Source organism: Balaenoptera physalus, assembly GCF_965194825.1.
Source record: "Balaenoptera physalus genome assembly, chromosome: 6".
NCBI classification, from domain to species: Eukaryota; Metazoa; Chordata; class Mammalia; order Artiodactyla; family Balaenopteridae; genus Balaenoptera; species Balaenoptera physalus.
In genome coordinates this window covers 80,642,491-80,669,804 of record NC_138885.1, presented here as the reverse complement: position 1 = coordinate 80,669,804, position 27,314 = coordinate 80,642,491, and the positions used below count along the sequence as shown (strand labels likewise).

Here is a 27,314-nt window from a genome sequence, read left to right as displayed (position 1 = left end):
AGTCTAGATCTTGAATTTATTTGCCATTATCTGCCCCTGGTATTGCTTTTTACACACACAGTGGGTTGCATTTTTTACTTAGTTATTTATTCAATTATTTACTCACACTTCTGGATTGAATTACTTATTCAAAAAACACATTCCCTTACCCCGTTTAGATGACATTAAAAATATGATTCTGGATAATATGGCATATTGATAGTTATCCCTGTGATTTTCTTCTTACTAAAGCAAAATAGAAACATTTGAAATATATGCTTGTTGGCTTAGAAATCAACTCCAGAGAACAAAGATCTAGTTTAAATCATTCCTAAAATAACTGTTAAAACAGTCTCAGTTATAACATGTTCTTTTTTTTTCTATCTTGTCTCCTTCAGTTTCTATGTCTAAATTCCAATATGTATCTTGATTACTCCTATGTTCATGTCAGCAAGTGTTAACTGTACCTTTAGTATGTTTCATACACTTTGCTACTGATTATGAGAAAGAGAAAATAAATATGGCATGGATTAGCCCTTAAAAATCTGGCTGGGGAAGCAGACTTGTATATGACAAACAACAAAGATATTAGGAACATAGTAAGAGATAAAACAAAGTTCAGTGGAGGCAAGGAAGAAGAAAAACTAATTCCAACTCATGGGTTAAAAAAAAGTTGTTTGAGGAATTGACATTTTATGCACACTACATAAGACTGATAATTAAAATATTGCCTGTAAAACTGTATGTTTTCTTTCTTTCTTTCTTTCTTTCTTTCTTTCTTTCTTTCTTTCTTTCTTTCTTTCTTTCTTTCTTTCTTTCCTTCCTTCTTTCTTTCTTTTTCTTTCTTTCTTTCTCTCTCTCCCTCTTCTTTCTTTTTACAATTATGTTCCTTAAAAATTTTCAAATCCATACATATTTTGTAAATTCCTAGAGGAACTTATGAGTTAATGGAATTCTTTAGTGATTTCTTGATGAGGTGAATAATTGTTCTCTGATGTTTCTTTTCTAGAAATCCAGATTTCCAAATATTGGAGAGTAAAATTAAGATAAGGACACACACCCATATATTCATCAATTTGGTGTTCAGTGGTATCACTAAAGGTAATGATGAGAAATTTAAAAATTCACTTCTGAAATTTAAAAAGAATCTTATAAAAATATTGCTATGACATTTATTGCTTTGTGTGTGCATTATATCCAACATAGTAACTAGGAAAAAATTAAGGGAGTTTACATAAAGGTTGAATTACTATTATTTTTAATGTATCTTTTTTTGGTTGTTATTTAGATTTCTTGGCAACTTTCCCTGCTACGTGGTTAAATCTTCTCTATTCGTGAGTCACTGATACATGGGAAAGACAAGTACTATTTCATTAAACTTCATAAGTCATCTGTGCCTTTGTCTCTTGAATCCTTTAAAATGTCCCAGGCCCTGTTATGTTCTCCTGTTTTGTCAGTTTGTACTATTCTGCTAGCCCTCCCAATATGATGTTCCACCCACTCCTGCCACAGACACCAAAACACCTTGGTAAGTTGAAGAGATGTTGAGTTTTGTTCCCTGTTTTTCCTTTGGAGCCAGAAAAAAAAAAATCTACAAGTTGCCTCCCTGGGAGAGGACAACACGTTCCCCTAGCTAAGGGCTAAGAGGAGAAGCAGGACAGTGTGGCGGTGGAAAGTGACACAGAGGAAGGAACAAAGGACAGGGATGCGGGCTAGAGGGTTTTCTGGCATCTGTGAGAGGAAAGGAAGTAGAGGAATTGAACTCTATGCCTGGAGGCTACTCCCACTTCCTTTCTGCTCAGCGAACCATTGCTCATCCTTTAAATCTCAATTCAGTCTCTACCTCCTCTGTGAAGTCTTTCCTGATTGTTTCAGGAGTGATTAAGCACTGTTTCTATTTCATTTTACACAAACTTCTATAAAGGCAAGTATCTTGCTGTTTTGTGTTACTAGCATAAAGAAATGTGATTTTCTTAAAAGGATTCAGCCCCTGCTCCTAAAAGAGAGAGTGCTGACTTATAGGTTTCTGGAGTTATGGCCTGAGATGCTCTTAAACAGAAGAAATGTTTCTCAAGGAAGATAGAAGCCAGGTTACCTTTTAATTTTGTTGTCTGGGGTATGCAAGTTGAGGGCCAGTACCAAATTGCCTGATGCCATAAAGGAGGAGGAAGGGAGTAAGTGGGGTCAGTAGTCAAAGAAAAATAGAGAGATAATGAGTCTAGAAAATAAAATAGAACTCTCTGATTTTAAAGAAGTGATTCCAGATGTAGAAAAAGATAATGCATTACATACAGAAGTACTCCCAAAATTGCAATAGCTGTGGTGGTGGTAGTGAAAGAGTTGATACATGACAATGCGTTGGGTCCAGCCTCAAAGTAGCCATGGGTGAGATGCTAGCTTCCCACATGGGCTCTACTTGTTTATTTACAAACTATCCTCCCCTGAAGGTAAGCCAATCGAGTTAAGAATATTTGCTTTGGGCTTCCCTGGTGGTGCAGTGGTTGAGAGTCTGCCTGCCAGTGCAGGGGACATGGGTTCGAGCCCTGGTCTGGGAAGATCCCACATGCCGCGGAGCAACTAGGTCCGTGAGCCACAATTATTGAGCCTGCGCGTCTGGAGCCTGTGCTCCGCAGCAAGAGAGGCGCGATGGTGAGAGGCCCGCGCACCGTGATGAAGAGTGTCCCCCGCTCGCCGCAACTGCAGAAAGCCCTCGCACAGAGACGAAGACCCAACACAGCCAAAACTAAATTAAAAAAAAAAAAAGAATATTTGCTTTTTCATCTTGACATTTCCAGTAGCTCACATAGTACACGTGCTATCTGTTTAATAAACAGTGGTTGGAAGAATAAAAAGGAAGAGACCAAATTGTGCCTAAGCACAGAGTGAGAGATTGAGTGAGTTGGTCTGACCTATCCACGCTGGTACTAGTGCAGCCACTAGATAAGTCAGTGATTTTGTATATGTGTCCTGTTGCCTGGGCCAAGGGACAGCTTCTAGAAGCTAAGTCTTCATTTTCCTTGATCATTAACACTAGGAAAAAAAAAAAAAATAGGTATATCATTATTGCCTGAGGCTCTAGGACAGCTCACAATTTTCTCCAGTCCTTTCACCAAATCTTTATCACCCAATACCAAATACATACACCCAAGCATTTTCCCTCTATCATCTGTCTTGGCACACCTATTTGGGGAAATCTAGGGCAAAATTCCCATCATACCTGTGCCTAAGGAAAGCCTATATTCTCTAGAATAAAGAAATAGAAAGTCTGTCCTCTGTGTGTGTTATGCAACTGATCTCTGGTGTCAGTACTCCAAAATCTGGTGCTAATATTCAGAAGGTTTTGTCGTTCTTATCATTAAGAAACTCAGAATAACAGTTACGTATTACAATAAAATTTAAAAAGTTAAGTTCAGGTTCTAAATATAATAAGCCTTGGAAACTTTTACTCTGAAATCACACTGGCCTATTAAAAAATAAATATACACTCAAAATGTATACTTTAAAGCATCACTGTTTGGATAAAACTGAAGGAAAATTTTGTTTAAGATAGACTAATACATAGATATTAAAAAATGAAACAATTCTAACGAAAATAAAAATCTTAGATAAGATTTATTATGTTATTATGTTAGTTACTTCAGATGTTAAACTAGGAGAACATAGAATTTCCTTTCCATTTCTTGAAAGTGAACCAATAATTTTTAGCCTGTCTGAAGTAGGGAAATGGGGAAACTATTGCTTAATTTTAATAGAAGAAAACAATAGTCAATATTTTAGGGCTATCCAATAGAAAATGAGAATGAATTTCAAATGTGTTTTAGCTAGGCCAATTACATATATCTGTGGTTTTTCCTACTATCTAGTAGGTTATCATGCTTGCATAGTTAAAATGCCAGAGGAATGCACTTAACTGCAGAATGCAGATAAGAGAAAAATATTGTTTATATAGTGGGAGGTAAGATAGTTCCTGTAAGTGGAAAGCCTCAAGATATCTTTCACCTAGCCAGTGTCAACAGATTTCTTAAACTTTAATATTCTTGGTCTGTTCATACATATTTTATTCCAAATTATTCAAGTTCAGCCATAACAGTCCTGAGAGTTTCAAGATAATGTTTCCTTTAGACTTATTACCTGCATCTTCTCTTAACATTCTTTCCCTGACATTTAAGAAATTAAGATATTTATTAGTTTTTCAGTTTTTATCAAATAATTCAAGAAGGTTCTTCTAGGCAGTTAGAAAATAATCCTGCAAAAATAGAATTCTTAAATGACTGCTTTTTTTTTTCTGTCCTAGCGTTATACCAGTCTACAACTATCATTCTTACTTAGAGACAAAGTGACAAACTTTATTAAATAATATAAATTTACATATTCCAACAGCTAAAAGGTTTTATTTCACTTCTCTCCAACCTGTCTGGTAGGTAAGCGGTACGTAAACTGAGAGTGTCACAGAGATGAGAAGTCACTGAGCAATGTCATGTCTGTATCTACGTGTCTGGTGAATATTGCTGTGTTTCCACAGTGAAAAGACAGGAGAATATCTTCTAATAATATTCAAAGGGCTAGTGCAAGTGCCAGCCCTAATTGGTCATTTCAATCTGACTGCTGCAGATACTACCCCATATTATTAAGTCTTCAAATGAGAAGAGTCTTTCTAGTTCCCATTGCCAGGAAACAGACAAGGCACATGATGTAGAATCCATAAATAGTGGGTTTATCCCAAGTTAAGCTTTGAAATGATTTTGACTGCTAGAGATACTCAATCTTTAGCGTTTAATAAATTATATTAGCTCACTCTGAACTGTTTGAAATATTCAAGAACAAAGAACTGTTCACCTCAAAATTAAGATATGAATTTTAGCAACAGGTTTTACATGATGGCATGCCTGCTGCTAAACATGGAGACGAGCACACCCTCATGTATTTCTTATTTGGCTTCAGTTTAAAATTTATTTTGTATTTTGGGTTCTTTATTAACATTTTATATTTTATTTTGTTAACCTCTGCATTAAACACTGTGCCTGGCACAGAGTAGGAAGTGAAATCATGATAAATAAATTGCATTGAACGTGCTTTATGTTCTTCTTTCAGTGAAATCCTTAGAGAAAGATATGCTTCCTTGAAGCATTAGTGCTGGTACTGTGAAAGGTTACAGTTGAAATAATGTTTTTAAAGAAAACATACAGGCATTTCACATGGGCCAAAATACTCTTGTTGGTCAGGTGGGACTCCCACTGAAACTTTATCCACAACATGACTATCCCAAAACCCAGGCTCACTGTGTGGGTGAAAAACTAGGATTGAAATTGACCCCAAAGAAAAGAAAAAAATGTTTACTTGTAGGACTAGTCATTACACTTACTTCCCATGCAGAACTATTTACCTATGTAAGTAAGACGAACTTTGAACATACTATCTTGATGGAAATGTTGCAGTAACACGTAATTTACATCTGCTGATCATGATGCTGTTTGTCAGCAGGAGTAGCTATTATACAAAGCATGCCAAATAGGAGTAAAGAGGTAAGTGGTCCATGTACAATTAGCCTCCCCTAAGCAAGCAAATTATCCAAAGAATTGCTTGCCCTCCCCACATTACTAAAGGGAGTGAAAATATGATTGTATTTAGTAAACTCCTGTACATATATACAGTAGACACATTTCATATATCTAGCCTTCCCCAGCGTCCTTTGTGATTTCATGTTACTGGAAAGAACTTAGGGCAAACTGGAGGTGAAGTCAGAAAACGGATGGGCCAAAGCTTTCCCTCACTCTCTCTCTCTCTCTCTGTATGTCTCTCTGTCTCTCTCTGTGTGTGTGTCTCTCTCTCTCTCTCTCTTTTGGTCCCTTCCTCGCTTTGACTGATTTTTTTGTTTGTTTGTTTGTTTGTTTTTGAACTAGCTTTAGCTTTAACTGATTTTTTTCTGTCACAGATGTTACTAATGATGCACAAATTGCTGGAACCAATGTGGAAAATATTGCACAAAAGAAACACTATCCTTTTAGTTTTATTGCCAGGTATAATTGATTCCATACAGTCTGGCCATCATTCTAGTTGATTCTATTTCTTCCAGCACTCATTTTGGGGAGAATGAGAGATGGAGTAAAAGAGTTGCGTTTACCTAACTGCTCAGAAATTTAGAAATAAGAAATGATCATTTAAATACCTTACTTACTTTGCTTTATTTTTATATTTATTTATATTTTAACTCATTTTTCAATGGCCAAACATGATTTGACCTTTATAGTTTAAAATATATCTTATCAAGATTAACAGGCTATTAAATGTGCAGATGGTCTCTTAAAAATGTTTAATTATAGGACATTTGCCACAAAGGTTCCTTAAATAATATTTCACCTGATGAGCTTTCCTTAAATATCCAACTTTAGATTACACAGTGTTTTGCAAATGACTTGATACTTGAACAAAACTCTCGCATTTATGTCTGCTACCTGAATATTTTTATGTGATAAGTTCTTTTCTCATGAGTCATATATCAGGGAATCCTACTGAAAAATAAATCGCTCAAACTTTTTAAATAGTTAATTTGACATTTTTTTGGTGATGTGTGTTTTAAGTTGATACCAAGAAAAAATAGTAAAAATAAGCTATCCGATATATATATACCTGTTTATTCACTATGAATAACATGTAGAAGCAAGGTCATTACACCTCCTACAGAAAGGCAGACTTCAGTGGTCTCACAGATATTTTTTTCTTCTTTATATTATTTTATCCATAAATGATGTAGGTCATACTTGAAGAGATAATGAGAATTTGGAATGTGATGATGTCCAAAGCATCCCTCCCACTCCCAAAAGCATCTTTATTTTTCTTCACGTTATTCCAGAATGTTTATTAAAAAATATTTTCCAAACACATGGAAACATTTGCAGAAATGTCACATAGCCAACACTAAGTCAATACTTCTTTTTATATTGCTGTCTTTTTAGATCTTTAGATCTGCTCATCTTTCACTGTTCTTGAGAAGTCTGTGAAAGGGATTACATTTCTCTGCATCTAGATAGAATCATTTTATCTTATGTCTACCTAATTTCTTTCCAGCAATGGAAGACCTTAAGACTGTAAGTAGAAGAACTTGCCAGCAACCCAGAGCATAAGTTCTAAACTTGCCTATAAATTAAGCACGAAGAAGGTAAGTGACATGCAAATATATTTGAAAATAACGATGGCAATTTAGCAGAAACAAAAGACATAAAATATATAGTTTTGTGTTTTAGACAGATAGTTGTATTCAGAGAAACCCAGGGCTTCTTACTATTAGTTAAAGGGAAATAGACATCTAGCATGTATTGAAAGACATCATTGTAATAGCACCTTCACTTTGAATCAACTTAAACTATGACTTTAAATGCATGCTAATGATAAATGCTAGTAACTGAAAGTTAGGAGAATGTGTTAGTGATCTTCTCAATCCGTTGTAAGACATAATACAAGTAAGTCTCTGATGTTTGCTATAACAAAGCTCAAAGTAAAGGCAGTTAAGGTACCATGTGCTCATCTAATATGAAGACAAGTAATCTGTAAGAACCAAAGAAAGTCTTGTAGGTACAGATAATTGTGCTTTAATTATTTTATTTCCAAGAGGATTTACTTTATTCCAGATAGAAGCTTGCTCTGTAAAGAGAAGAATGATATTGCATTTCCTGTTTTTGTTTTCATTCCAAAGCAAAGAGCAAGGGGAGGCATCTGTCTGCTAGGGCTGGTGACACAGGCACTGCTGCTTCCCTCGGGTTCCAGATTGGTTCACCAGGAGCAAGTGTTAGGGACAAAGCTGGAGATAAACAAGGTTCCAACCCTGAAGACTGAGGGCCACGGTTGCCAGCAGCCAGGAGTGTCCCCCCAGCCCTGGCTCAGGCTGTCATCGCCAAAGTTGACCTCTACACGTGAAACTGGGGGAAATAGAATTACTTAAATTTATTTTTACGTCAAAATTCATGGTGGAAGAAAATAGGGAGTTCAAGGAAATGTATTATTTCATAAAGACCTTCCTTCAACTCATATAATTGAATTTTTCATTGGATAAGGAGGGCTGAAATATACCCTCAATCAGTTTTGTGAAAAAAAAAGTGAACCATTTCTCTATTTGTGTTACAAATAGATCTCTTCTATTTAACTCTATTTTTTATGGTGACACCCAAATTCTCTTTTTATCCCCATTCTTTCCCCCTAGACAAATTGGTAGACTCCTATGGCTTTAGTTAGCTTTTCCGTATAGTTGATTCCCAAGTTTCTTATAGGCTCCAACCTAGGCTGAAGCCCAGAAAAGCTCCGGAATAAGAGAAATAAATCCCACTACCCGTGCACACCTCAAAATATCTTGAGGACAACTCAGATTTATTACATCCAGAACTGAGCTCTAATCCATATTCCTTCTAAAAATAAAAACCTTCTAAAAATAATCTATACTCCTTCTAAAAATAAAAACATAAATAAAAACGATCTCCCCTCCTCTTCATTGTCACAATCTAATCACCTAAGTCAGAAATCAGAAAGCCACTCCAGGATTTTCCTCTTCTGCCCTATGCCACTCCCTCTACCTCACATCCAGTTAGTAACCAATACATGTCATTGCTGTCATTTATATTTGTCTTTTTTTTTTTTTTTTTTTTTGCATGGAACTGTCACCACTACCATGATTTCATTATTAGAGTCCTGACCTCTTCATCCCCTACTTATTTCCCATCTGTACGCTACTGTCAGAGTACAATTTCTTCAATATAAGGGAGCTAATTTTGTCTCTTCTTTCTAAAAATACTGCCCTCTGCTTCCCACTCCATCAAACTTAAAGCTCTTAGTGTAATACACAAGAGACCTCATGACCTAATTGCGTTTTTTTACTCCCATCTCTTCCGGGTACTCATGTCCTTCTGTCCTACACAACCACCATATATACCAACATTACAAATAAAACAAATTAAGTTACTTAAAAGAAACTTGCTCTATTGTACCCTCAGACCTTTGTAAATGCCAGTTCATCTACCTGCTTTTTCCACAGTCTGCTTTTTTTGGGCTGGTGAATGCTTAGTTACAGTTTCACATTAAGATTAAATATCACCTCCTTTATATAATCAGCCCTGATCCCCGAAAGATCCCTTCCCTGTGCTATCATGGTAACTTATGTACTTACTTCACTTTCTCACAGTTTGTCTGTGACTGTTGACATTGCAGACTTCCTCACTAGACTTGGAGAAATGTTAGGTGCAGAAATCCTGTGTTTTTCATGTTTGAGTTCTCAGCACTTAGTCACTCTGCTTTGACATTTTTGCACAAATGGTGACCTGAAAATATATACATTATGACTTAAAAGACTGGAGAAATAAGATAATATTTTCTACAGAATGATGAGTGTTGATGTTTTCTTTCAGTTAAAGGTTCATATAAATCTTATTCATTCATATGAACTGGTCTATTTCTCTAACACCTTAAGGACAATAATATTAACAGGATGAGGTGAGAGTGAGATTTAAAAATGCAAAGTTACCGCTGGATGATCATTTACTTTGTTTAATAAACCCATGCATTAGAGCATTTCTCAAAATCCTATCACCATACACGCTTTCATTTTAGCCTCAAGCTATCATCTGGGCATGGAGATATTTAAATACTTATTTTACTGCTGAGGACACTAACCGTCAGAGAGGTTAAATGATTTTACCAAGGCAGAATGTTAGAAACTGTAGGAAACAAGACTTAAACACGTATCCTCTAGTTACGAGTCCAGAGTTCTTTCCTCTCACATCATCAACTGTGTAAATAAGGTCCAGGCATGTATTTTTGATGTTGGATGTATGGAGTCTTTCATAATCTCTGGTCAGATGCCGAAATTAAGTTAGAAGTGTAAGAGATTTATTGAGAGGTAACCCCTGGGATCAGAGAAAGCAAGATTGGGCAGAGAGTCTCAGATTATCACGCATTTATGACAGACTCTTAGTCACCCAAAGGAGAGCTTTGGAGCACAGATTCCAAGTCAGGTAAGTCTCTCACTGTGCAGAAATCGCCAGGCCCTGCTGTCTTCACTCTGCTCAGTCATTGGTGGGGGCTACTCTGGAAGTACTTGACCTTGGTTCAAAAGTGAGGCAGATCCTCCAGGTGCTAACAGCTGGAGGCTGTCAGCTAACCACCCTCCTTGCAACTAGATGGCCAGGTCTTTCTTGAAGGTACTGCAATAGTAACTTACATTCACACATAAGCTGTGGAGTTATAGGAGTCTAAAAGTTCTTGGAAATGGTGCAGCGAGAGACAAGCAGTGAATTAACACAGAAGTTGGCTCTGAAGGTTAGTGAAGTTAAATATGTTTTAAAGTCTTGTTTCTAGAAAAGTGTGCTCCACCAAAAGTTCACATGAGCTATATTACTTTATGAATTTGTCTTCCTTCACCAAGAAAATAGTGATTCCTTTCTAACAATCTTCAGAATATGAGAAAACATTTCCTTATGAGTCACATAATTCTCTTTTGGTGACTTGTAAGCAAGTTTGTACATGAAACATGAAAATAGAAAACAGCTGGACTTAAAATTTTGTATATGAGAATTTTCTGTAGTAGTTTATCAGTTTATAGAATGTATAAGACAGCTTAGAAATTACCATTGTCAAAAGTGGCCAGATGACTCCTGAAAAGCAAATCTAATTTCAGCATCAAAAGAGCTTAAAACATAAAAACACTGCATAATGTTCCAAGGATTCTTACATAAGAAAAATTTGTAGAGTTACATAGTTAAGTATTGGATAACTCAAATAATTGTCTTGAGATAAGTGGAATAATATTAGAAAAATCATTGCTGAGGAAGTACACATTTTCAGCTGTTTCTCAGTTTTCATCCTGAATATATTATAGCAATGCTTATGAATATTTTGCTAAAGTGAAGTAAGATTAGCTATCCACTTATAGGTGTAAATAAATTTATTTATAGGTGTAAATAAATTTATTTACTTTATTTACTTATTTACAGAGATAGTATTACTTAGATCTGTGAGTGTGTCTGAACCATTTAGAAGTCAAACAAATACAGTTCAGCAACTAAACTATTTTCCAAACAGTTGAAAACCATTGACTTACATTTTTCACAGAATTCTGAAGAGAATCAAAGTGTATAATTCTCAGCAATATTTATAACATCCCCCTTCAAATCCCTATCCTATTTATCAGATATAGTCATCACTCTTCCTCCACCCCCAACAAACATTTTTTTTTCTTTTTCTCCATTTCCTTTTCTCTCCAATCTTGTATTATGAAAGTTAACTTAGTCAGCCTTTAATAAGCTAGAACCCTTAAAACTTTCAGGGGGAGAATGAGAAATATTAGTCTGGTAATAGCAATATTCTCTTTGAGTAGGGAATATCATGAATACAAACTAATTAATGTAACTTTTGTTCTAGTCACATTTTGCAGAACTCACTCAACTTTCACAATTTTGTATAATGTTCAGGCATTATGGAAAAGCATTTTCAGAATATCAAACTACTTAGGAGTGTATTTTGAGAAGTAAATCCATTTACTATTGCAGTAAATCAATGGCCATTATGTCACTGTAGATGTTTTCTTCTGGGCCTCAACAACCTATGAGTTTACAAGCATTTTAATGACAAAATCACAATGGCTTGAAGTTCACACAGGCTCTTTTTTTTTTTTTTTAACAGAATACAATTTCCTAATAATTCCTGGAATTCTAACTTACAACACAAATCCATCTTGGATGTCACTAACTTCACAGTTAGCATCTGGTCTCTAACACATTTTGCCCTTAGGTCACCTCCTGCTGGCTCAAGGTCAGGATTCCTAGGGCTTCTGCTGCTTACACTACAAATACTTTTCTCTATGTATGGACCCAGTGCATCCTACAATGTATTACCACGGTTATGGTAACCAAGTTGTGATGTTTTAAAAGACGTCAATGAGTGACTGGGGACAATACAAGAAAACAATCAAACAAAAACTAAATAAAGTTGAATACTCTCCCAGGATTATATAACACAAAATTTATAGGAAGTTCATATTATGCAAGTTGTTTCATAGGTACCTAATAAAATTTTAGAGATGTAGAAAATTTTGTTTTTTATGGAAATTCAAATTAGCCCTTTGATTATGAAGTAAGCATACATGGCAAAGACTATAGCAAGAAGACATTTTGCTTTTAAATGTTTTTGTTTTATTCTGTTTTGTTGTGGATTTTTGCTATAGAGATTCTTAATCCAGCAGTTTATATTATTTAGGTGTTGCAGGGTTATTCTACATCTCTTGTAGTAACTTCTTAGGTAGCTACATGAGGCATGAAGGCCTTCTTTGTACTAAATGAGTACTTTGTACTTAAATAAGTACAAAGAACCCTAAGAGCCAGGACAAAGTCAGGCAGACCTCCAGACTAGCGTGGCCCATGACCCAGGTTCACTTACTTCATGGAGCACAGAAGCAGAAAGAGAAAGCTAAATTTGAGCTCTGAATGCAGCAATCCCATGCTCAGATTCAGCAGTCAATGTGGGTATGTAAGAGTGAGGAGGAGCGAAGGATAGGAAGGTTCTTTCTTGCCAATACTGCTGAAGGAACAAAAGTTCCTATATTATGCATTAATTTAGGGATACTGACAGAAGAAGAAATGTATGGTGCTTCCTACAGTTTCAACCCATGATTCTTGTATTCATTAGGGTTAATTTGTCTGTAATTAACGAAAATCTGAAATAATACACACGTTCTGATTTTTCTCTCACATAACAGATGTCATGAGGTAGAATTCAGCTGTCATTTGAAAGTTTCATCGTCATCACACACCCAGATACCCTCTGAACCTTGTATTATGCAATTTCTTTCATAGCACACTATTCTGCAAACCACATGAGCCTCTTTCTGCTTTTTAAGCATGCTGTGCTCATTTCTGTTTTAGGGCCCATAAAATATGACCCAGAATTGATCTATCTAAGGGTCTGATGGCCTGAGCTATTCAGAAGTGTCTGGATAATTGGCCTTTGTTCTACTTTTGCAGAAATAAATTCAGAAAAGTACTTAGGACTGGGTGTCCTAGCACAAGAGTGGTAAATAAGAGCCTTATTAATGCTGGATTTGTCTTATTGTATACTGATGAATAAATTTTATATTTCTGTAAATAGCATGTTTACTTTTTCACTTCTTGATTTCCCATTGTAAGCCTTACTTACTTACCACTAAGGAAGATGGAAATTTAGTTGCCTTTCACTTTCTCCCACTTCATTACATTTGACCTAAGTATCCTTCTTTCCAACATACAGGTATACCTCTTTTTATTGCACTTTGAAGATATTGCTTACTTTTACAAATTGAAATTCTGTGGCAACCCTGTGTCAAGCAAGTCTATCAGCTCAATTTTTCCAACAGCATTTGCTGTGTCACATTTTGGTAATTATAGCAATATTTCAAATGTTTCCATTATTTTTACGTTTGTTGTGGTGCTCTGTGACCAGGGATCTTTGATGTTACTATTGTAATTGTTTTGCGACGCCATGAACCACAACAACATGAAATGGCAAACTTAATCCATAAATGTTGTACTGCTCTGCTGACTGCTCTCTGCCTCGTTTCTTTCCCTCCTCAGGCCTCCCCATTCCCTGAGACACAACGATATTGAAATTAGGCCAGTTAATAACCCTACAGTGGCTTCTAAGTGTTCAAGTGAAAAGAAGAGTAGCATGTCTCTCACTAGATCAAAAGCTAGAAATAGTGAAGCTTGGTGAAGAAGGCATATCTAAAGCTGAGACAGGCAGAAAGCTTGGCTTCTTGCGCCAAACAGTTAGCCACGTTGTGAATGCAAAGGAAAAGTTCTTGAAGGAAATGAAAAGTGCTACACCAGTGAACACACAAATGATAAGAAAGTGAAACAGCCTATTGCTGATATGGAGAATGTTTTGGTGATCTGGATAGATCCAACCAGCCACAACATTCCCTTAAGCCAAAGCCTAATCCAGAACAAGAGCCTAACTCTTCAATTCTGTGAAGGCTGAGAGAAGTGAGGAAGCTGCAGAAGAAACGTTTGAAGCTAGCAGAAGTTGGTTCATGGGTTTAAGGAAAGAAGCCAACTTCATAACATGAAAGTGCAAGGTGAAGCAGCAAGTGCTGGTAGCAGCTGCAGCAAGTTATCCAGAAGATCTAGCTAAGATAATTAATGAAGGTGGTTCCACTACACAACGAATTTTCAGTGTAGACAAAACAGCCGTCTCTTGGAAGAAGAGGACATCTAAGACTTTCATAGCTAGAGAGGAGAAGTCAATGCCTGGCTTCAAAGCTTGAAAGGACAGGCTGACTCTCTTGTTAGGGGCTAATGTAGTGGGTGAATTGAAGTTGAAGCTAATGCTCATTTACCAATTTCAAAATCTTATGGCGTTTATGAATTATGCTAAATGTACTCTGCCTGCTCTATAAATGAAACAGTAAAGCCTAGATGACAGCACATCTGTTGACAACATGGTTTATTGAATATTTAAAGCCCACTGTTGAGACCTACTGTTCAGGAAAAAGGATTCCTTTCAAAATACTACTGCTCATTGACCATGCACCTAGTCACCCAAGAGGTCTGATGAAGATGTATAACGATATTAATATTGTTTTCATGCTGGCTAACACAACATCCATTCTGCAGCCCATGGATCAAGGAGTAATTTTGACTTTCAAGTCTTATTCTTGAAATTTTGTAAGGTTACCATTGCCGTAGATAGAGATTCCTCCAATGAATCTGGGCAAAGTAAATTGAAAACCTTCTGGAGAGGACTCTCCATTTTAGATGCCATGAAGAACATTAGTGATTCATGGGAAGAGGTCCAAATGTCAACTTTAAGAGGAGTTTGGAAGTTGATTCCAACCCTCATGGATGACTTTGAAAGGTTCAAGACTTCAGTGGATGAAGTAACTGCAGATGTGGTGAAAATAGGAGGAGAGGTAGAATTATAAGTGGAGACTGGAGATGGGACTGAATTTCTACAATCTCAGGATAAATGTTAATGAATGGGGAGTTGCTTCTTATGGTCAGTAAAGAAAGTTGTTTCCTGAAATAGAATCTACACCTGGTGAGGGTGCTGTAAGGATTGTTGGAAACACAACAAAGGATTTAGAATATTACATAAACTTAGTTGATAAAGAAGGGGCAGGTTTTAAGAGGACTGACTCCAGTTTTGAAAGAAGTTCTGTAAGTAAAAGCTATCAAAATCATTGCACGCTACTGAGAAATCATTCGCATTCGTGAAAGGAAGAATCAGTCATTGTGGCAAAATTCATTGTTGTCTCATTTTAAGAAATTGACACAGCCATCCCAGCCTTCAGCAACCATCATCCTGATCAGTCAGTAGTCATCACATTGAGGCAAGATTACCACTTGCTAAAGATTAAAGATTACAACTTGCTAAAGGTTCAAATGATGGTTAGCATTTTTCAGCAATTAAGTGATAAAGCATCTTTAATTAAGGTATGTACATTATTTTTTTAGACAATACTAGTGCACAGACTACTGTATAGTGTAAACATAACTTATATGCACTGGGAAACCAGAAGATTAGTGTGACTTGCTTTGTATCGATATTTGTTTTATTACGGTGGTCTGGAACCAAACCCACAATATGTCCAGGGTATGCCTGTAGTTAAGTTGTACTTTTGATTAGTTAAATATGTAGCATTTACATTATAATTAGACATGTTGTCTACTATGATTATGTCTCTCATGTATAACTTTCTTTTTTGCTACAATTAATAAATGATTTGAATTTTTCCATGTTTAAAATTCTCTTTATATTTTCTATTATTTAACCTTATATCTTTGTCAATATTTAAAAATAAGTTACAATAAATCCAAATGAATCAAGCATTCTAATTAATCTTCTAAAATAAATCCCTCCTAGAGCAGTTTGATATAGTCCATTCTAGACTGTTTTCCCTCTAGCTCAATATAAGCTCTCATCCTGGCATCTTCATTCTCATCATCTGAGGGAATCTCTTTGCCTCTCTCCTTTGTTGGATATGCTGCTTCCTGTATCCTATGTCATTCTCTTTCTTGTTCTGCTCATCCAAGTTGGTGCAGTATATCCTCCAAAAACTTCCTGAGAATGATTGTATAAAAGACAAATGTTTAGAGTCCCTGCATGTCAGAAGTTATATGTATGTGACTGATCATTCAGCTAACTTAAGATTTTAGGTTGAAAAAATTTCCTTCCCCCAGGATTTAGAAGAAAAAGTCTATTGTCTTTCAGCTTCCAATGTGCTGTTGAGTATTCTGTAATCATTCATACTGGAGACATTGTGACCATTCCCCCCTCTTTCTAGAAACATCTTATTCCTTTTTGGGCTAGAAATAACAAAATGCCAAAGACTTTTATGTTTATGAGTGTTCCACCCTCATGACCTAATGACCTCTCAAAGGCCCCACCTCCTAGTACCTTTGCCTTGGACATCAGGTTTTCAACATACAAATTTTGGAGGGACGTGAACATTCAAACCACAGCAGCAAGTTTTCAGGATCTCTCTTTTTCATTGGTCTTCTGAAAATGTACAATAATATACTTACTTTGGGTCTATTTTTAATCCATTGTATATGGAATTTCTCTAATTCAGGAAAAATACATTTTCGATTATAAAGTAGCTACTGTGTATTTGTTTCATGAGTGACTTAATTTTTTTAAATCATTCATTTCTGATTGTTTAAACAATCAGAATTTAATTTAATACATACTCAACATAAAAATTTGGTGCATGGTGCATGTATAAATTTGCAAAATGTAATTAACATGAAGGAAAAATCAGGTATAATTCACTAGATTCCTATAAACATTTTGGAATAGTTACCAAATATTAGAACTAATTACTTTTGATAACTTTTATAATCTGTCTCAATCCCTTAGTGTTAATCTATGAATGAATATTTCCTCATGTCAAGAAAGATCTCATAGTGGTTTCAGAGTTCTACATGGGGACTATGAATTATTTAATCATTCCACTATTTTTAAACATTAGGTTTGTTTATAGTGTTTGTTGTTATAAATATAAATATGGGATATTTGCATATAATAACAGCTAGTACTAGATCTTCTTACCACATTTCTATTTGGACTCATTTAATCTTCATAAGAACACTGTGACTATACTCATCCTTATTTTACAGAAGAGCAACTGAGGCACAGTGATGTTAAGGTCACACAGCTAGTAAGAGGCAGTAATAAGATTTGAATTCAGGCAGTTTTTCTCCAGAGTCCATCTCTCTCACAATATTTCATACCATGTCACCAACAGCTTCAGTATCATTGTCAGATATTTTTTTCCTTAGGATAAATCCCCAGAAATTATATTTTTGGGACACACTGTAGACAAGGATATTTTTTAAAAGAACTGACTGTACTGGAAAAATTTTTTCCTTAACACTGTTCCAATGTAGAAACTAGTAAGAAGAGGACTTCCCTGGTGGTGCAGTGGTTAAGAATCCGCCTGCCAATGCAGGCGATAGAGGTTCAAGCCCTGGTCTGGGAAGATCCCACATGCTGCAGAGCAACTAAGCCTGTGCACCACAACTACTGAGCCTGCGCTTTAGAGCCCATGAGCCACAACTACTGAGCCCACATGCCACAACTACTGAGCCCATGTGCCACAACTACTGAGCCCGCATGCCACAACTACTGAGGCCGTGTGCCACAACTACTGAGCCCGCATGTCACAACTACTGAAGCCCTTGCACCTAGAGCCCATACTCCACAACAAGAGAAGCCACTGCAATGAGAAGCCCGCAACAAAGAGTAGCCCCTGCTCACCGCAACTAGAGAAAAACCCACGTGCAGCAACAAAGACCCAACGCAGCCAAAAATAAAAATAAGTAAATAAATAAATTCAAGGAATAAAAAAAGAAACTAGTAAGAAGGTAATGAGGATTGTCTTTCTAAACTTACTCTTAAAACTTGCTAATTCTTACTTTAAAAATAGCCCAAATCAAAGGTGCTCTGTAATCATTTTTATATTCCATTTCTATAAGTACTATAGGTTTATGAAATGTTTAACAATTATTTTCTTTTTTATTTTTTTCTAACTTTCTATTCATTTCCTAGATTCTTTACCAGCACATGTATATTTTCTTTATAATATGATGAAATTTTAAATGTTAAGGAAACCCATTTCCTGTTAGGTTTGTGATAATTTTCCCTGAATTTTTGTTGTTACATTAAATCTGACATTTATAATTTTATTTTTTGGCAAATGCTATTTTTTTGCAATTTTTTTTTTTTGCTACTTGAAAAGAAGGTATATCCTATGGTAGTTGAATATGTAACAAACTTAATAAAGGTACTTTCCAAATCATAAAAAATATTTTTCAAAGTCTAAAAGATGTATACTCTCACTGCTATTATGTTTCTGACAATTTATCCATATGTGCACAGTGTGTGTGTATAAAACTTTACTTCCATGTTATTTAATTTTTAAAAATCATGCTTTTCAGGAATATGAGAAAAATAGGCTTTCTAAAAAATCATCCAAATCCCAATTACTAGAAACATCCATAATATTTGATCAGCTTTATTCCAGATAACTCTCTAGAGAGAAAGAAAAGAAATACAGATTTAATTTTAGAGATGTGTTCTAGTGTTAATAAAATTGTTGTATTTAATTTTAATTGAATGTAACCCAAAATTGCCAAAATAAAACTAGTAGAATTGCTAAAATTTAGGCAATTGCTTCTTTACCAAAAGTGATATTATTTCCTAAAATATTCTTCTAAAGTTAAGATTTAAAAAAGATAATGAAAACTTGAAGTGATTAGAGTTTTATTTAAACAACAAATGATTTTCACATTTTGTCACGACTTATTTTGAAAGTTTTGAAATTCACAGATAATAAACAAGAACAATAAAACAAAGACCCCATATACCCTTGACATAGACTGTTGGAATCACTGACATTTTCCTGTGTTTTTTAAAGTTATGTGTCAATTAATAGTTTCTATTTACTCCCTATTAGGAAAGACAGTGTAATGCACATTTATATGTCTCTGTTTCTTACTCCCTTGATTTATGTTATTAATATAGTTATGGTCATACTTCCTTTCTAAACTAATAGTAAGTATGGCTGAATTCAGTTTTATAATTAAAAGGATTCATTACTCCCCACAATTCTCTTCCTACCTCCTCAAGGTAGTTTCTAAGGTACTGTGCTCTGTATACTGGTTGCCACAGAATAATTTTGTTTGTCTATTTGTCTGACACTGAATTTGCTAAAGTTCTTGGACACTTGTGATCATGCATCTGCTGCTGTTATCCATGATGAAAATTTATCTAGGAAAATATTTAGGGTTATATTTCAAGTCTCTCAGATCTGTAGACATCATTTACTGGTAAGAATACACTGCCTTCTAGTATAAGAGGCTGCTCCTTTCTGTCTGGACACCAATTATTAGTGATGTTAAAACCCCAAGACATGTCTGGTGTCTATTGTTCTCTATCAATTTTCCCTGGTAAATAGCACACTCCATAAATCTACAGATTCCAGTCTTTATTTGTTTCAAAATTTTCACCTATCATATATTTGAATATATTTTGTATTCTATGCATTCTGTTCTCTTCAAAACCGCTAACCATGTGTGGCCCAGCTGTCCTTTGTTACTATATTTTTAATGTTTTGTAGTCTTATTTAATTAGTTGGCATTTTCCTTTTGTTATGTGTTTTGGCTCAAATCTATCAACATATTTCTGACATTCTTTTCAGCCATTTTATTTTATCTTTTTTTGTTTCTATAGTACCTTTGATATTTTAATTCACTTCCATTTCTTCCCCATGCTCTATTCTCAAGCTTTTCATTTGCACTGATCTATGGTCTTCTGCTCTTTTAAGTCTTTTCTCTCTCATTTCTATACTTCTTTTAAAAAAGATAATGTTTTCTTTCATTATTTTGAGATTTTGAAAGATAATTTCTAATGTCTTCCTTTGTTTTTATGGAGTGATTCTTCTTGAGGTGTATGACATTTATCTTTTGATTATGTGTCTATTCCTGTTATGTTTGGAAGTTTTTATGCATAGAAACTTTATTAGTTTATTTCCCATTAAAACTCATCTTTGAATGAGCAATGGCTTCCAGAAAATACAGTGTTGGGAGAGGCAGTTGGGAATAAGACGCAGAGGACACATTTTCTAGAACACACACTCTTTTATTTTCTTTGTATCTGACCACATTCTTTGAACAAGGGACACAATTCCCCTCAAGTTTGCTTAAGAAACTCATGGGTCTCATAACAATTCCTGTTCAGGCTCAGGCTGTGTATTTGGTGGTCTGGCTCGACTCCTTCTTTCACTCCACTTCACTCTCTTTAGTCTCCTGGAGCTAGGAAACTAAATCCTAAATAAAAGAAGTTATTTATCAGCTTGATTTTTCTCTTAGCTTCCCTACCTAGTTACTTTAACTGGGTTACTTTCTGGACATTCCACCTAAAACCTAGGACCTGTACTGAACTAGGTCTAATCTCCCTAATCAAACTATACTCACATATGCTTTCCATGAAGGTGATACTTGTGGAGAATATGTATTTTGCTAAAGTTTAAAGGCAACAAATATTACCCTTAACACGTTCCTCATCTTAGTTCAGGCTTTAGAGTTTTGGCAAGTGTGCCCCACAGTTTGTGGTTTGAGGTTATGGCTGTCTTTCTTTTTTGGCCACGCCGCCCAGCATGTGGGGGCATGTGGGATCCTAGTTCCCCGACCAGAGACCGAAACCCCCCTGCCCCCCGCATTGGGAGTGCGGAGTCATAACGGCTGGACTGCAAGGGATGTCCCATGGCTGTCTTTTTATATCTCTGATGAAGTACTTTTAATACCTGTCGCAAGATGTGAAGTTGGGTAAACTATTAATGTTTTTTCTTAATTTCTGTAGATTTAGTTATTCATTTTTCTGTAAGATTCCTTTGTTCTTGTGAGTGTCAATCTTCTTCCATGTGTCTGATGCAATTGGAAAGAATATGGTGGTTCCATATTAAAAGATGTTAGCATGGTACTCACCGCTTGAATAGAAATCATGGCCACGTATTGGAAGTGCAGAAGTTCCTATAGCTTAGTAATGGTATATTTTTGTAATGAACTCAATTGTTTTTATGAAGAAAAATACCTTTCCCAGATAGAGAACAGATGTATATTTGCAACAGTTTTCTTCTAGCCCTTCTATAGTTTTAGTTTTGTTTTTTGTGGGTTATTTTTATTCTTATTTTAAATTTAATACTTAATAAATTTAGTTGTTATTTTGGAATATACTGTGAGCTGACAATCTAGAAATATTTTTTTTAGTAAACAGCTAAGTTTTTGACACCTTGGCTGAGCAATATGTATTTTTCTTTATTGATTTCTGCTTATTTATATCACTGTTTTCACTGATATATTTCAAGTGCATGGAAGAGTGTGGAACATAGTAAGCTCTCAAATATATTTGAATTAATTAGTAATATCTACTCACAAAAATAAATGTGTTTTGCTAGCATTTCCACTCACTGATAAGTATTTCCCTGGTTTCTTATGGAAAACCTTCACAAAGAAGATAGAAAGTATGATGAAAATCTCACATTTGACAAGTGCCAATTGAATTCTTCAGGAGGCAGATGCCAAGACAGACTTAAAAGTGCAGCCATTTTATTGGAGACAATGCCTGTGAAAGGATCACGATTAGGAAACAAAAGCCTTTAGGCTATTATATAGATCTGAAACCAGTGAAGAGGGAGGAGGAAGGAAGGTAGATTAGGTAGGAAAGTTTTCAGACTTCAGTGTACCTCTGAGAAAGCCTTGGCCAGCTAAATGGGGAACTCTAAGGCAACAGTTGTGCAGAAATGGCCAGTCACTGGTATTCCCATCATGCTCTGTCATTGTTTGTCTTATATTGTCTGTGTGCTTTCTAGGAAAAGCATAACTTCAGCCTGAAATCTCAAGAAGATCATGAAAGTATTTACACCACAGTTGGAGACTCTCAACTAAATACTTCTCATGACAGATTCTAGTTTGAAGAGAGATCTTAGTGGAACATAGTTTGGGTTGCCACAGATACCATTGATAAGCCAACAAAAAGTGAAAGACAAGGAGACTCTACATGAATAATCCTCTTTTCTCAGATAGAACAGTTATGAAAGAAAGAGGTTCAATTATTATCAACATTGGAGACTATTATGATATTATATATAAAGTTCTATTACTACATTAAAAAAACAATTAACTTCATTTACCCAAGTTTGCACCCAGTTTACATAGCCTCAGTTTCCATGTGTGAAACCAACAAATAGCCCTAGAACTGAGGAAGCTGTAATTTTACATTCTGGGTACACTGATACATGCCAGCCAATTTTTGATTTAAAGTAATAGTAGTTTAAAATAAAAATATAGGAAATGAATGGATAAAAGTATGTGTAGGGCTCAATTTAGTGTTATTAAGAGGTACACTCTTTCTCCTAGTTAATTAAAGACAAACACATGCACACACGCAGACACACAATATCTATAAGAAAGAGAACACATTTTCAGCAGTATATTTATTGTATGTTTTTCTTAGAGAAGGTGAGGTTTCACACAAGTTTTTATAGATGGCTTGATTGTGTTGTTGGTTGTCATAAAATAATTTTATCTTTCACTATTCTACTTTCTTCTTGCAATGCTGATGTTACATGTTTTCATCATTAAATAGCACTGTCAATTTAATGAATTTTTTTTTTTAATCAAACGAAAGCTTTCTTGTAGACATTTTATTTGTTAAGGCCATTACATGGTTATTCTGTACTTTTCCATACTATGAATATCTCTGATATTCTATTTCATATTTATTTAAAAAAATAAACCACACTCCTTATACCTCATAAAAAGGAAAGCAAAATTCTCAAACTGGAGACATCTCCTTCAAAGAGAAATTCCATAGAGCTCTACTCTCTAAGTGATACATATACCCTTTCCTTTCCATGAACTTGTTCACCTTGTACTTGTGCTATGCTAATATTTGTTGATTTCAACCAAATGGATTTACAGTAAATCACAAGGTCCAAGAATGAACTCTCATTCATAATGTTTTGCAGTTGATCTTCCTTCCATTACTATGAGTAATAGAAATATAACATTGCCTAGTGATTAAGAGCATGGTCTCTGAAGGTGGATAGGAATATAGATGTCATGACACTTGCAAAACAGTATGACTTGGTTCTTTTGCCTTATTTTTCTCTCTTGCAAAATGTAGACATAATAATATCTAAATTGAAGTTTTGCTGTGAGAAATAATGACAACATAAATGTAAAATCCTTACAGTACTGTCTGCAACATACTATATACTCACTAAATATTAGTCATTATTAACTTTTGAATTGAAGGTAGTTTAGTAAATACTGTGCTTTTCTCAGTATATGCATTGGGGTTTTACTTTGGCTTATAGTCTAAGCTAGTCATGGCCTTCCCATCCCCCTTGTCAATAACTGATTGAAGCTTAAGTAAATTAACACTCTCCAGGAGGTGAAACTATAATAAAACACAAATGGATGTTCAATGAATGCCCCTAAGTAAAAAAGTTTCCCTTCATTTGAAAGAAAGGCATTATTCTTATCCTGGATATCATGATATGTGAGTATAAAGTATGGAACCTTGCCAGCCATCTTACTACCAGCAGGAAGATAAATCCAACACACCAAAAAAATCAGGCCCTAGAGAATCAGAGAAAAATTGAACTGTATCCATGGAATTAAGCCAGTCCTATTGCACACCATGCCTCTTAACTTCCAAGCATGTGATCTGATTGATTTTTGTATCATAATTAATCTCTTTCAACTTGGGTTTTCTCTTATTTGCTATCAAATGAAGACTATCATAGATTTTCTTCTGAAACATAAATGCACAGAGTGCATGAATGTGTGTATACATTGGTTATAGTACTTTCAGTTGCAACAAACAGAAAATAGAAAACAGATTTGAAGAAAGAAAGTGTTATCTTATAATACATAACTGGAAAAGTCTATAGCTCAGTCGATAATCTGTTGTCATTCTGTAAGGGCTCTAGCTTGACTTCCCTTATTCTCTTGGCTCTCTCCTCTCCATGTGTCACCTTCATCTTCACTACAGTAGCAGGAGGGTTGTGGCAATCCAGGCTTCTTTTTCATACACAGTAATGTGTAGAAGAACATGAAAAACCTCATGAAAAACCTTTCTTTCATTGGCTTTAGGGTTTTTTTCCAGTTTTATCGAGAAATAATTGACATACATCACTGTATAAGTTTAAGGTATACAGCATACTCATTTGACTTACATACATCATAAACTGATTACCATAATAGGATAAGTTAAAATCCATCATCTCATACAGATAAGATAAAAAGAAAAGAAAAAAATTGTGATGAGAACTCTTAGGATCTACTCTCTTAGCAATTTCGTATATATCATACAGTAGTGTTAACTACAGTCATCATGTTGTACATTACATCATTAGTACTCATTTATCTTATAACTGAAAAGTTTGTATTTTGACCATCTTCTTTTAATTCCCCCTCCCCTCATCCCCTATGTCTTGTAACCACAAATCTGTTCTTTTTTTCAATTATTTTGGTGAGCTTTTTTTGGTTTTGTTTTTATTTTTTTAGATTACACATATAAGTGAGATACAGTATTTGTCTTTCTCTGTCTGACTTATTTAACTTAGCATAATGCCTTCAAGTTCCTTTCATGTTGTTGCAAATGGTAAGGTTTCCTCATTTTATGGCTGAACAATATATATATATAAAATATATGTGTATTTATTTGTGTATATATAATATATTTTTTATATATATTGTATCTGTAAATACGTGCGTATGTATACTATATATATATAGTATACATACGCACGTATTTACAGAACACTTCCTATCCATTCATCCATTGATGGACACTTAAGTTGTTTCCATGTCTTAGCTATTGTAAATAATGCTGCTATGAACATGGAGGTGTCGCTACCTTGTCATGTTACTGTTTTTGTTTCCTTTGGATATATTCCTAGAAGAATTGCTGAATCATATGGTAGCTCTAATTTTAATTTTTTCTGGAACCTCCATACTGTTTTCTTAGTGGCTGCACCAGTTTACAGTCCCACCAACAGGGCACAAGTGTTATCTTTTCTCCACATCCATGCCAACACTTGTTATCTGTTTTTTGTGGTTGGCTTTGACTCTGTCTTAACATCAAGCAAATATCACACAAAGAAAACCATTTTAACTTCCCTAGGTGTTTTATTAAGTATTACGAGAGAATTAAGGGAAATACTACATGGTGATTAACTTAAACCTTAGTTGATAAACACTTGCACAGAGGATGGAGGATGGGATCACCTTTCCACCAAATCAAGTCCACTTCAAAAAGATGGGGTCAGCTTCCTTTTAAGCATAATAGATACCTACCTAGTTGAGGGTTGGATACGTGAAAGAAATAATGTTTCAATTAGAAAGGGACAATAGATAAGTAATCAATAATTTTGACTACAGTGTTTATATATATTATTCTTTTATATATGCTTTCCACTAAAAATTCAAAGAATTTTGAATTACCCATGTAGCAGAGTCCAACCAATGGATATCCTTTTCATGGAAAAGAATACATAATTCCTACTGGTCAACTTTGAGACATTAAAGACAATGCTGCCTATCACCTCCTCTTTATGAATACTATAATACATTCCCTCAGGTAGTAGTGATAAAAGTATTTTTTAACACTGCTTACTATGGACTAATCACTCTTCTGAGCAATGCGTATTAACTCATTTAATCCTCACAATTACCTATTAGTTAGTTGTTACTATTGTATCATCTCCATTTCACAGATGAGTTAATGTGGACATAGAGAGGTCAAGTGACTTGCCCAATCTCACACTTAGTAAGTAATTGGGCCAGGGTTTGAACCCAGGTGGTTTGGCTTCAGGGGCAGGGATCTTTACTATTGCATAGTCTGTATCTTTGTGTTCCTAGCTCATAAAATTCAATTCGAGCATGTTTTGTCCATCTTTTGATACCCACTTATCATATATTATTCTGGTTCTGCCCACCAGAGTTTCTTTTTTTTTTTTAAGTTATACAATTTTTAAATTTATTTATTTATGGCTGTGTTGGGTCTTCGTTTCTGTGCGAGGGCTTTCTCTAGTTGCGGCAAGTGGGGGCCAGTCTTCATCACGGTGCGCGGGCCTCTCATTATTGCAGCCTCTCGTTGCGGAGCACAGGCTCCAGACGCGCAGGCTCAGTAATGTGGCTCACGGGCCTAGTTGCTCTGCGGCATGTGGGATCTTCCCAGACCAGGGCTCGAACCTGTGTCCCCTGCATTGGCAGGCAGATTCTCAACCACTGCGCCACCAGGGAAGCCCCTGCCCACCAGAGTTTATGACTGTGATCCAATATGTTCCTGAATATGACTACTGTACCTATTGGGCATTTGAACAGATGAAGAAGGTGAATAAAGAAAATATTTAATTATATATTGAGTTATAATTGTTTCCTCTTTAAATAGTCTTGAGTTTGTATTGCAATGACCTAGGATCAGGTAAAAAATTATACTGGGATATCTTCACTGGAAGAGCATGGCATATTACTAGCATAGCAATATACATCTGTGTCCAACACCTGGTTGCATTTATTTACTTTTTCCTCCTTGGCAGGCTAATAAACCAAATAACCAAGAGAATTTTGGATTTTTATGTTTTTTATAACCAAGAAAACCTTGGATCATTTAAATATAAATTGAAAAAGTAAATGAAAATTAAATTATGTCTTTGTCTTAGCTGTTTTAACTCTAATATTGATTTAGTAAATATTAACCACCTTAAAATCACAATGTTATTTAAGATGTGGTAACTTGATAATTACCAACAATGGAAGCAAGCACCTTAAGTTTAAAATATGGCAAAATATAACAAATTCAATACAAAAAAATCCACAAAGATGAAATCCAAACCCCAAGATATCAACAAGACATGAATCTATCAAAATCTGGGCCTCAAATTTCTAGGGCAGTATGACCAGAATCACTATAATTAAATGGGCATGACAGAATGGCTTCACCATCAAAGAGTTTGGTGACTGATCTTGAGGTGGTTTTAATTATGATTCAACTCTTCTACAAAGTGCACATTTAGGGAAATACTTATCACCATGTGTACAGCTAGCTGCCTGATTTGTGCATTTTTAATTCATTCAGTGAAATGAATTAATTACCTATTATATCCAGGCATATGGGTATGCAGCACTGCAGAAAACAGAACACTGTCATAACATCATAGAAGAGTAGAATGGTTTGAAGAAATAGAAATATAATCCAGCAATGGAGTGGAGCCAATGATAGCTGGAACAGACCATTGGTAGAGAAAAAAATCT

The 27,314-nt window shown here is 35.2% G+C and overlaps 1 long non-coding RNA gene across 1 annotated transcript in view; it reads left to right on the top strand.

Annotated features, from left to right (window-relative positions):
• Nucleotides 1–741: 741 nt before the first annotated feature.
• The window catches only part of LOC309663227, a 161,788-nt gene continuing 135,215 nt past the window's right edge, over nucleotides 742–27,314 (top strand). Inside the window, exon 1 of the long non-coding RNA XR_014265156.1 lies at nucleotides 742–14,012. This is a non-coding gene — a long non-coding RNA (uncharacterized lncRNA). The remainder of the gene's footprint in view (nucleotides 14,013–27,314) is intronic.